Below are 12,210 nucleotides of genomic sequence, written 5' to 3'. Positions count from 1 at the left end.
AGTTCAGTGTGAATACATTCAAATGCCCTATTTGATTGGAGAGAAGATTAGAAATATTATCGATCAACTGTTAAGTATACATGTTTAAAAATGTATAAATGCCCACAAACAGAAAAGAAAATGAATGTAAAATATTCAGACAGAAGAAGGAAAGGAAGACAGGAATAAAGAAGACTGTATCAATCCAATAGTAGAAAAACTTTGGAATGTAAAGGATACGTACCAACTAAAGAATAATGGCTTTCTCTCTGAGGAGAAAGGTAGAAAAATTGGGAAGGAATGCAATGTGGGCTTCAATTACTTAAATTATATCAATCTGGAAAGAAAAAAGTTCTGAGGTTAATAAAGCAAAGGCCAGGGTAGAGACACGTGGCTATAGTCCCAGCTACTTGGGACGATGAGATGGGAGGATCCCTTGAGTCTAGGAGTTTGAGTCTGCAGTGAGCCATGATTGTGCCACTGCATCCTGGGTCACAGAGCAAGACCCTGTCTCTGAAAAGTCAAAATAAAAGCAAAATGTAAATATTTGTTAAATCTTTGAGTAGGTGGGTTTTGTTGGTTGCAACTGTTTGGTATATTTCTGTACTTTTGGAATATGTAATTCTCATAATAACGTGTTAAAAATGTACATTGGTATCAGACAAAATTGGATTCTTACCTCATATATTGTACTTACTATATAACTTAGGTAAAGATTCAATTTCTTTAGGTTCCACCTGCTTGATCTTAAATGTATATAATATTGCAATATTCCCTATCTTTTTAGGGTTATTTTAACTATACTGATGACATAGTACTTGGGAAAAATATGTGTCCAATATATGGTAAGTGGGAGGAATAAAAAAGCAGCAACATGAAACCAAAAGAGAGAAACATTTTTCAAAAGGGGAAGGAGGTGTCTTTTGTTTCACATGCTGGTGGCAGCTAAATTACTAGTCTTGGCCATTATCTTTAAATATTAGGAGGTTATTGATGAATTTCACTTGAGCAGTCTGGCCAGAAAGATGCAAGCAGAGGACTGTGAGTGTGGGTTGAAAGGAAGGAAGGACAAATAACAAATGCTTGTAGTGTGTTGTTTGAAATAAGGATACAAGGAAAAATCATGTATGTATTTATAGATGGATAAGAGAAAACAGGTGATTTTAAAATGGGAAACTGCAAATGTGGACTATTTTAAGTAGTTTGACTGTGGAGGGAAATAGGTCAGTGACTACACGTAGACAGAAGGGTGTGTGTGTGTGTGTGTGTGTGTAATGGTAAGGATTTTAGCCTGTGAACAGACTGAAAGGACCAGTAGCAAGGGGAGAGGTGAAAATATAGGAACAAAGGTAGAGCACTGATGGATCAAGGTCTTAGAAAAGACAGGAGGAGTTGGAATCAAGAACACAGATGAAAGGGTTGGCTGTAAGCAAAAGAAAAAGCGCTTGTTCTGAGATTAGAGAGAAGTTGAACTCTGAGTACTGACAGTGATAAGTGTCTATGTGTGAAGACAGGACATTGGGGGAGTTTATGTCTCTTAGCTTCAGATTTATGTGTAAAAGGTAGATGGCAGTGTCCTCTACTGAGAAGGAATGTGTTATTTTGGTTATCTTTGTTGTTGCTGTTTGCTTGCCTCTTCTCCGTCAAGAGTGAGGACTCAGGCATTGAAATACTCCATGAGGAATGTTTCTTTTGTTGGAAAAAGTGGATTCAGTCCCAATTCTCTTTTTCTAAAGAAGAGATTTTTTCTGTGAACAATCATTGTTTGGTACTTCAAATCACTACACTCATTTCAGAAAGTCATGAAAGGTCCATAGAGGGGAGTGATGTATAAGAGTTACTGGCCAAGGCTTTTGGGAAATAAACAGGAACCAAGACTCCACATTTCCATGTCCTCTGCAAAATCAGCTTTCCAAAAATAGACTCATACAAGCTGTAGTCACAGTTGAATGTCATGTTTCTATTATTGCAATGACATAAAATCATTAAACCACTGCTAGTAGTAAAAGCAGTCATGTCTAGTAATAGAACTGCTCTTTGTCCATTCAAAGGGAATTGCATTTTAAATGACACATGGTGAGCTATGTCCTGTTGAGGTGAGTGGCACAGACTGAGGTTTGACTTCCACCACAATTTATTAAATATCCTCCTGTGATAGCTCTCTGCAGTACCCAAGCTCTCAGTTCTGAATAGTGGTGTCAAACCGGCTGGCCTGTCATGGGCTTAGGACACAGAAAAGTTTCGAATTTGTTGGGGACCATCTGTTAAATTTTTTTTATGTTTCCTATATTTGAGTTAACTGAAAAAAGATCAAATATTCTTTTTTATCTTACTTTAAAAATGTTTATATATGATAGAAACAAAAATATATATATAAATAAAATAAAGACAGGGTCTCACTATGCTGTCCAGGCTGGTCTCGAACTCCTGGGCTCAAGCAATCCTCTCACCTTGGCCTCCCAAAGTGCTGGGATTAAAGGTGTGAACCATTGGGACTGGCCCAAATGTTCTTAATGTGGAGACTCAATAATCCTACCTTAGTCTCTCAAGATTTTTTAAAATAATTTTTTTAATTTTTTGTGGGCATATAGGAGGTATATATTTTTATTGGGTATATGAGATGTTTGATACAAGCATGCAATGTGTAATAATCACATCATGGAAAATGGAGTATCCACCTTCTCAAGGATTTATCCTTTGTGTTACAAACAATCCAGTTATACTCTTTTAGTTATTTTAAAACATACAGTTAAATTATTATGGACTATAGTCACCCTGTTGTGCTATCAAATACTAGGCCATATTCATTCATTCTAATTTTTTGTACCCGTTAACCATCCCCATCTTCCTCCTACCCCCCCTACATCTTCCTCTTACCCAGCCTTCCCAACCTCTGGTAACCATCCTTCTACTCTCTATCCTCATGGGTTCAATTGTTTTGATTTGTAGATCCCACAGATAAATGAGAACATGTGAGGTTTGTCTTTCTGTGTTTGGCTTATTTCAGTTAACATAATATCCTCCAGTTCCATCCATGTTGTTGCAGATTACTGAATCTCATTCTTTTTATGGCTGAATAGTACTCCATTGCATATAAATACCACATTTTCTTTATCTATTCATCTGTTGATGGACACTTAGTGTGCTTCCTAATCTTGGCCATTGTAAACAGAGTTGTATCAAGTTTCTTTTTCTAGACTACTCTTTACATCATGTATACCGTACAAGAAGAATTTTTGAATACCTTATATGATTCAGGCACATCATCTCAGTTAATCCCTCACAGAATCCAATGAGAGAATTATAGCCATAGGCTAATGAGTACATTGACATTTCAAGATTGAACACAATATTTCCAAAACCAACTGGGATACAAATTTGTGTCTGAATTAAACAAATGTGATTAAAGGAGTCATTGGATCAAATGTCTTTTCTAAGTTCTAAACCTATTATGAAGGGGACAAGGAAGTTTTGACTTCCTTAGGCATTCAAATATCACCTTTATCATCAGTAAGACTGTATTGATAAATATACTCTCTACAAGAGGCCAAAACACACTGTACATTAGGCCAATATTATCACCCTAAAACTGGCCCCTTGGATGAGAATCGTAGTTACAGAGCTAATAAATTGCATCAAGAAGTGAAGCCTACCTCTCACCTTTCATGAGTGAATGATATAGATGCATTAGTCCTGTAAAATAAGTCATTCCTCTTATTGGCAATGAAATAGTGAGAGGTGCAGGGATTGGTTTCTATCAAATACCTTCACGAGAGATAGAGGTCGGTCAGTAAAAAGAACAGATGATTCCCTCTAAACGTGGCACATACTTTTTCCATGGCAGGTAATTCTCTCTTATTAATTTAATCCATTTAAGTGTTTTATCTTCTCTTTCACATTATGAGCTTCTTAAGTCACAAAAGTGTTGATTAAACCAGGACAAAAAACCAGGCAGCCAACACACTAGGAATGATGAAAAAGCATTATATTGGTGGATTTCACTGTAGGAAACAGAGTATAATTTTCCATTGTACTTTGGGGCAGCACACAAAGATAGAATAAATCAAGTACTGGCCTCCAGAAGGCTTTAAGAAACTAGGAAAGCAACAGCTCTTCCCCTGGCATGATTAAGAGCTGAGATCCATCAAGTATGTGTATGGAATAGTTGTGTCTCCAAGTCCTGTTCTGCCAACTGGACATCCAATAGTTTGGGGAACACAAGCCCATTCTCTGGCAGAGTCAGTGGGTTCATGTCTAAGCCTCAGAGTTCCAGCTCTTTGACATGCTTGGAAATGGCTTAATCTGCCATCTCAGCCTTTACTAGAATTGGTTGCCTTAAGACATTTTTTTTGTAGCTATGTTTCCAGGCAATCTGCAGGCAGAAAGCTCCTTCTTTGGAAGACTAGCATGTAGGAAGTAAGTTTTGGACAAGCCAATTTGTACTTCTCCATATTGACCTGATTATGTCTTATCTCACCATCATACTTAGCACAGTGTCTTACAATATGTAACTGTTGAATAAAGGAGATAATGTATTGATGGATGAATGAATGAATAAATAATTGTGTAGAGAAAAGTATAGCCACTAAGGCTGTCTTTTCTTCATGCCACTCCTCCAGAGTTCTTATTTTCAAGAAGGTGCAAACAGATACCTAGGCACCAGTTAGAAGTCTGCTTCTCAGTGAAAGTCTAAGTTCCTTTTATGTGCTAAATTTCTCTTCTCTGATTTGAAACTCAGAATCTTTCAGCCATCAAATAAACCTCACATCAACGATGGAGTCATAGCCTATAGAACAATGACTCTCTGTGTCTCTTAATGAAAGACCTCAGGTTTATTTTTTATTTCTTTTTGAAATATGATAAAATCCCCTATATGTATTGAAAAATCCCCTTGAATTAAATAATAAATTATAATCATAGCTAGCATTTTTTAATGTTCACTCTGTGCCAGTGCTCTGATAAATACTTGACATAGATTATCTCATTTAATCCTCACAGAAACCAAATGAAGTGTTTACTGTCATTATCCGTATTTGATGAAGAGGATACTGAGGCTCACAGAGAATTAATAATTTGTTCAAGACCGTCTAATGTGGAGTAATCAAGAGTGAATGCCCTGAAAGTATACACACCAGCCTGGACCGGCATTCTTTTTTTTTTTTTTTTTTTTTGAGAGGAAAAACTACAGAGACAGAGTAGCAGCAGGTGAGCCACTTTCTCCATACCAATTGTACAAGGACCTGGCAGGCAAATGTCTGTCGTGGGAGAGGCTCCAGTCTTGAGATGTGGGGCTTATAAGCTGCCTGGTTACAGAAGCACGAGACCTTCCCCTGGGATAGATTGGGGCCAAGGTCAAAACTTTGTTGTTACAGTTCTGTGGTGTACAAGAATTGTGACTTCTATCCCTGATCTTCCACGGCAGTATTTATAACAGAGAGCTCAGTAACCCATCCCTTGGTGAGATCGGAGTCCAGGGCCCAAGTCTCATGTTTGTTGTCATATGGTGTTGGGGATTCTTGGCCCTCAGCCCTGTCTATTTCATTGGCATCCTAACAGATGTCTGACTTGAGTACTCAGTTGTTGCCAGTTTTTCTATCTTCTGCATTTTAGTTTTCAAATGAGCCTCCTCTTTGGGGGAGAGGAAGTGTCAGCTGTCTGTATGGAAAGTCAGCCTGCTGGGTCTCCAGCCCAGGCAGAGTAACCCTTGCCTATCACCAGCTGTTAAGTGGTAGAACTTTTATTCAAGTGCCACAGTATGATGCCAGAGTGCCCAGTCTTAAGTGATTTTCAATAAGAAGAGGATTTAACCAACTATATGTACATTTCAAGTAGAATCGTAATCTACAGTACCTACTTTTGCTGTTGTGTGTTTTTGTCTCTTGTTGCTAGTTGATCATTTGAAATACTTATGTATCAAGCTCCTATTTCTAGCCCATGTAATTCACCATTCTTCTACTCTCTGCTCCCTCAGAAGGTGAGATTTAATTTGGTTGTGAAACATCCAAAGATATGTTGTTAGCCATGAGATTGATATGCTTATCCACTGGGATGTGTGTTGGAGTGGACAGTTCTTAAGATGTAGCGTGCCCTAGAAGAAGAAATAAGTACCAATTCAGGCTTTGCATTCTGTCCTCTGTGTGGGTATTTATAGGAGATTCTAAAACTAGAACTAATGATGTTAAGAATTTGTCTCTATGCCAGTTGAGCTCTATGGTTTCTTGTCTGGAATTCTATTTGTGTATCTTGCAAGTATAAATTTATTCTTTCCAATACTTCCCATTTGAAATGTATAGATTTATAAACTTTAACAATATAGAATGTCTTTATCCAGTCAATCATTGATGGGCATTTAGGTTGATTCCGTATCTTTGCTATTGTAAGTAGTGATACAATGAACTTATTCCTGCATATGTCTTTATAATAGAATGATTTATACTCCTTTGGGTATATATCTAGTAATGGGATTGCTGGGTCAAATGGTATTTCTGTCTTTATGTCTTTGAGGAATCGCCACACAGTCTTCCACAATGGCTAAACTAATTTACACTCCCATAAACAGTGTATAAGGGTTCCTTTTTCTCTACAACCTTGCCAGCATCTGCTATTTTTTGACTTTGTAATAATAGCCATTCTGACTGGTGTTAAATGGTATCTCATTGTGTTTTGATTTTCATTTCTCTAATAATCAGTGATATTGAGATTTTTTTTTTTAATATGATGGTTGGCCGCATGTATGTCTTCTTTTGAAAAGTGTCTGTTCATGTCCTTTGCCCACTTTTTTATGAGGTTGTTTTTTGTAAATTTGTTTGGGCACATTAGGGGAACAACACACACTGGGTCCTTTCAGAAGGTGGAGGGTTGGAAGAGGAAGCAGATCAGAAAATATAACTAATGGGTACTAGGCTTAATACCTGGGCGACGAAATAATTTGTACCACAAACCTCCATTACACAAGTTTACCTATGTAACAAACTTCCATTTGTACCCCTGAACTTAAAATAAAAGTTAAAGTCAATAAATAAATACAGAATGTCTTGAACCAAGAGAAATCATCAGTAATTTAATAGTAGTAACATCTTTAACTCAAGTTCACAAAGTCAGAGATGTAATCTGTTTTATTCATTTCTATATATTCCCAGTGCATAGACACTGGCCTAGAACAAAGTAGTTGTTAAATGAATTCTTGTTATTTGAATAAATAAACCAATACATGACTTCTGATGAAAAATGACCCATTAAATCATCTCAATTTTCTTGGGATATCAACATATCTGCTTTTAGTTATGTTTATTAAATTAGATAAACATGAGATGGGAAAAGTGATCATCTTTTCTTGTGTTTCCACACAAATCATTTGTTTCTCAGTGAAATAGACAATATATTCTAAGTAAAATTCTTTAAAATCTTGTGATTGGAAGTACTTTCAGATGTGTAGAACTGTGTGTGTATGTGTGTGTGTTTGTGTGTGTGTCCGTGTGTTTAATATTGGAGGATAATTATTTGGAAAAAAAAAAGCTGTTTTCTAGAGATTATCCACTATTTTGGATAACACCCCCACCGCCCCAAAAAAAGTTGAATGTTGCACAGCAGATAACCAGAGAGATTCCTATTTTCATAACTCTCCCTTGGAGAGGGGTATTTCATATTGTTTAAGAGCTTGAGCCCTTCCTTACTAGTTATATGTACTTGAAAAAACTTACTTCTTATTCTTATGTCTTGTTTCTTCATTGGCAGAAAGAAAATAATAATAGTTTTCACTTTGGTGTAATAATCAGTGAGTTAGTACATGTAAAGCATGTAGAGCATGCCTGGTACAAAGTAAGTGCTCAACAAACATTATTATTACTATTATTCCCGTCTCCTAATGCATAAAAAACCTCACCTTCCTCAGGCAATTTATACAAGTCAGGAATAGTACAAACTCTGATTTTAACTTTCATATTTAGTGATCTCAGAGGGAGTCTTCAAGGGGATCCCTACTAGCCTTTTAATTTAAAAAAATTCCAGGTCAAATAATACAAAAACACATATAGGTCCCTATGATGCCTATTCTCTCTTACTGAAACTGGGCTTTCTGGAATCCCTTCAATTGTCCTTGATGTGTCTTCAAATTCCGAGGATGCTCAGGCTTCCTTTGTAGTATTTTTAAAACTGGTACTAGCCTCTGTCTGGCATGTGCAGTAAATGAGGGAACATTCTCCAATTGCACCTCTGAAATTTCATCTGGTTCATCCCCTGCACACAAACCTGATTGAGCAGAGGGAGCTGAACAAGGTCAACACTGGGTGATTTTCCCTACTAAAGTTTCTAATCTATTGTTGTAGGCACAGGGCTAAACCACAGTGTGTGATGGTCCTGCTAGAGAAAAAAAAAGTGCCATAGCAAATAAATGGAAATTCCTTCAGGCGATGGAAAATGTAGCAGCTCTAAATACAACTACACCTTTATGTAGAAACACATAGAAACACTTGACTGAACTTCAAGAATGTGTGACGATTTCTTCACTATTAGTTGAAGGCAGTCTTCTGATTTTGGCTTCTGTAAACTTCCTCTCTTGCTCTTTTTGTTTTCCTGGCCCTTATCCATTTGACTTTCTTCCCGATGACTCGCTCTCTGACTTTCTTTAGATAATTTGAAAATACTGACTGTGCAGATGCCAAGGGTGAAAAGTATCTTCATCCTCACTGAACTGCACATAGCAACTCTCTTTTCTCATCCCCAGAGGAATTTTTGTAATTTTGTTGGGAGTACTTGTGTCTGTACTATAATGTCTACAGAAGAGAATAATTAACGAATCTACCCATAATTAACTACATTTTAATGGGCTTTGATAAGAAGTCAGCTCACCCCAGTCTCAAAAATGAAAATAAAACAAAGAAAATTTGACTTAATAAGTGACATATGCGGCCGGGCGCGGTGGCTCAAGCCTATAATCCCAGCAGTTTGGGAGGCGAGGTGGGTGGATCATGAGGTCAGGAGATTGAGACCATCCTGGCTAACACGGTGAAACCCCGTCTCTACTAAAAGCACACACAAAAGTTTAGCCGGGCGTGGTGGCGGGCGCCTGTAGTCCCAGCTACTCGGAGAGGCTGAGGCAGGAAAATGGCGTGAATCCGGGAGGCGGAGCTTGCAGTGAGCGGAGATCGCAACACTGCACTCCAGTCTGGGCGACAGAGCAAGACTCCGTCACAAAAAAAAAAAAAAAAAAAAAGTGACATATGCATATGAAAGTTAAGATGATTTGGGGTCATAGTAATATGTTGAAAACAACATAGAATCTATTATTATTCTTTAAACTTTTTTGACCAATGGCTTTCTGAGCATGTAACTAAAGAACTCTATCCTTAGAAAATACACATAAAGTAGACATCTACAAAATTTTTTGAAGATAATTTTCATAGATATATTGTATGAAGCCTATTGCTGTATTCTACAGAAATATATAAAATTCACATTCAAATCCCTGCCTTAGCTCAGGCCATTGCGGGACTGTTGCATCACAGGATCAGGTGCAGTGGGTGCATCACAGGTGTGCTGAGATTATTACCTATTTCTGTCTTTAAGGCAGCAAGGCAGAATCAAAGGTAACTAGAATGAAGGGGTTTGTTTCTTCTCATTGTAAAAAGCAGGAAAGTTTTCCCCAGTAAACCATAGATATGTGATCACTTTCTATATGATTCTTAAGTAAAATAAGTTGAACATACTGACAAGGATTGTTCACTTATTTTTTCAGTGGATGTTTATTGACTGTCTCCTCTTAACTATGCACTATATACTGTGTTAGATATGGGTGAGGTAACAAAGGTGACTAAAGTTTTTTTTTTTTTTTGACCTTGAGGAAGTCATAGTCTGTAAGGGAAAACACATACCCAAATAATTAAGTATAATACCATATGCCGTATGTGTAGATCTATGGGAGCAAAGAGGAGAGTAGGCCTCATTTTATTTGGATGACAACACATATCACCAAAATAACATTTAATTAAACTTTGCAGGCTAAGTGGAATTCACTAAGAAGATTATGTGTACTAGGATTTTTCCTATAGATATTTTTCTACAACATTTTTAATGGTTGCATACTATTCCACTGTGTGAACATAATGCAGTTTAGTTTTAAAATTTTTTTATGAAGGGTAGAAGTGCAGTATTGCTACATCGATTTATTGCATTGTAGTGAAGTCAGGGTCTTTAATGTATTCATCACTGGAGCAATGCACATTGCAGCCAACAAGCAACCTCCCATCATCCACTCCCACCATCTCCCAACACAATTAATTTAATAAGTCCTTTTCATCACTAGTTGATTCCAATTTTTGGCACTATAGCCAATATTAATATAAAGATTCTTATAGCTAAATCATAGTACATGTTCTTTATTCTATTTTTAGAATACAGTTCTAAACAAAATTACTGGTTCAAAGGACCACAGCATTTTTAAAGCCTAAATACTTTTTCTCAAGATAGCATTATTGAAAAGCAGGGCTTTGTGTTCAGATAGACTTGAGTATAAAATATAAACATTTATTTTCTTGTTTGACCTGGGGCAAGTTGCTTAAGGGGTATTCCTCTTGGTTTCTTTATTTTTGAAGTATTCAGGTAATATGTATATTGAAGTCCTGCTTTAAAAATTATAGTGGAGATTAATATTTATTGAAGCTTCTATGTATTTTGATAATAGTTACCAGATAGTTGCTAAATACTAGAAAGAAAATTCAAGTGTTCCATTTTAAGTTAGTGTCATTAATTAATTTCTAACAGAACATGTGCACTGTCTGAAGAACTACGTGGTGTTGTTATAGTCCATTCGTTATATGGCCAAAATTTTGGAAATCCAAACTCACTGTCCATATAAATCATTTTAAAATTGATGGGCTGTGTTCAGAAATTTGGCCTGAAAAATAGGGATGCTATAGTATCAGATGAAGAGATAAAAATCTGTAATAAAATTTGTATTCTTCCACTCGTTACCCATTTCTTTTAATCTCTCAAAGCCTTGGTCATATCATCTAAAAAAAAAGAGCATAAGTTTGAATATTCTTTCAGCTTTAAAGAATCAAGTGAGCAATATAAATTAAAAACATAGATAGGTATCTAAATTGTTTTTCTTTTATAGTTTATTATTTTTAGTTTTTGAATTCACTCTGAATCTGTTTACTTACTGAGAAAGAGGAGATATGCAAAATCTACACTTTTCTCATACTTGTCAGTGTATTATATTTTTCACACTATATTGATGTGGGGCATTAACTTGAAGAATCTGGATTTATTTTTGAACTCCTGTCAGCACTCCATAATTAACATTGCCTAGAAGAGAAATGCTATTTTGCCTCCTGCATCATCAACACAACTGTCAGCAAATAAGGAAGGCATCGTCTTTACCATTATTGCTGTTATGTATGAAGCAGAAAAGAACAGCTGGATTTTCACACACTGGGCTGTTAGAAAAGCTAGCACTTAGTGAAATCTATTTTCAGTTTCTACCTACCTTTATTATTATTTTTTTTTTACTTAAGAATGTAATTAAAGGGAAAAATGTCATTTTTATCCTGAAGTCTATTTTTAAACTCTTAATCTGAGACATTTACTGTTCTCAAAGTTGTTTATCTCAATGTCATTTTTCTTTCTTGACATTAAAATGCAAAGTTAATGTTGATTGCTCAGTGGTCATTTCACTTATCTACTCACTGCTCTATTGTGTCTGTGTCCTAAATTCCCTGTAATGTTTCAGATCTTTCTCTGTTCTTCAATTTTGTTTAAATTTGCAATGGTGATGGGTAAATGAGTCTTTTTTAAAATGAACAGTTGCAACAGTTGCAAGGACTAAGTGTTGCTGCAATAAAAGGGCAATGCCATAGCTCAGACATTTGCTTCTTTAAGAAGGTAAAATATCTGAAGCCTTCACAGTTACAGCGTGCCAAAATTAGGTAACGTAAGAAACCTTTATTAAATAAGGTTTTGTGTTTGTGTGTGTGTGCTTTGTTTCAACTGCATACAAGGTAGGCTTGAGAATGAAGCAGCCACTTTGGAAAGCAGTTCAGCGGTTCCTCAAAATGTTAAATGTAGAGTTAGCATAGGCCAGGCATTCTACTCCTAAGCATGTGTCCCCCAGAATGAAAACATAGGTCCACACAAAAACTTATCCATAAATGTTTATGGCAGCATAATTTATAATAGCCCCGAAGTGGAAATAACTCAAATTTCTATCGAGAGGTGAATGGATATACAAAATAT

General features: G+C 36.3%; 1 protein-coding gene across 4 annotated transcripts in view; it reads left to right on the top strand.

Moving 5' to 3' along the window:
* LRRC4C (leucine rich repeat containing 4C) overlaps positions 1–12,210 on the top strand; it is a 1,364,302-nt gene that overhangs the window by 236,256 nt on the left and 1,115,836 nt on the right. For 3 of the 4 annotated variants that reach the window (XM_030829356.1, XM_030829355.1, XM_030829354.1), the window contains exon 2: positions 4,978–5,184. The exons of the other annotated variant lie outside the window; for it this stretch is intronic. The gene's annotated coding sequence lies outside the window, so the exon portion shown is untranslated. The remainder of the gene's footprint in view (positions 1–4,977; positions 5,185–12,210) is intronic. 4 annotated transcript variants of the gene reach the window in all.

The sequence above is a fragment of the Nomascus leucogenys genome, chromosome 15, assembly GCF_006542625.1.
Source record: "Nomascus leucogenys isolate Asia chromosome 15, Asia_NLE_v1, whole genome shotgun sequence".
NCBI lineage: Eukaryota > Metazoa > Chordata > Mammalia > Primates > Hylobatidae > Nomascus > Nomascus leucogenys.
Note: the sequence above shows the minus strand (reverse complement) of the source record. Positions and strands in the feature narration are given on the sequence as shown.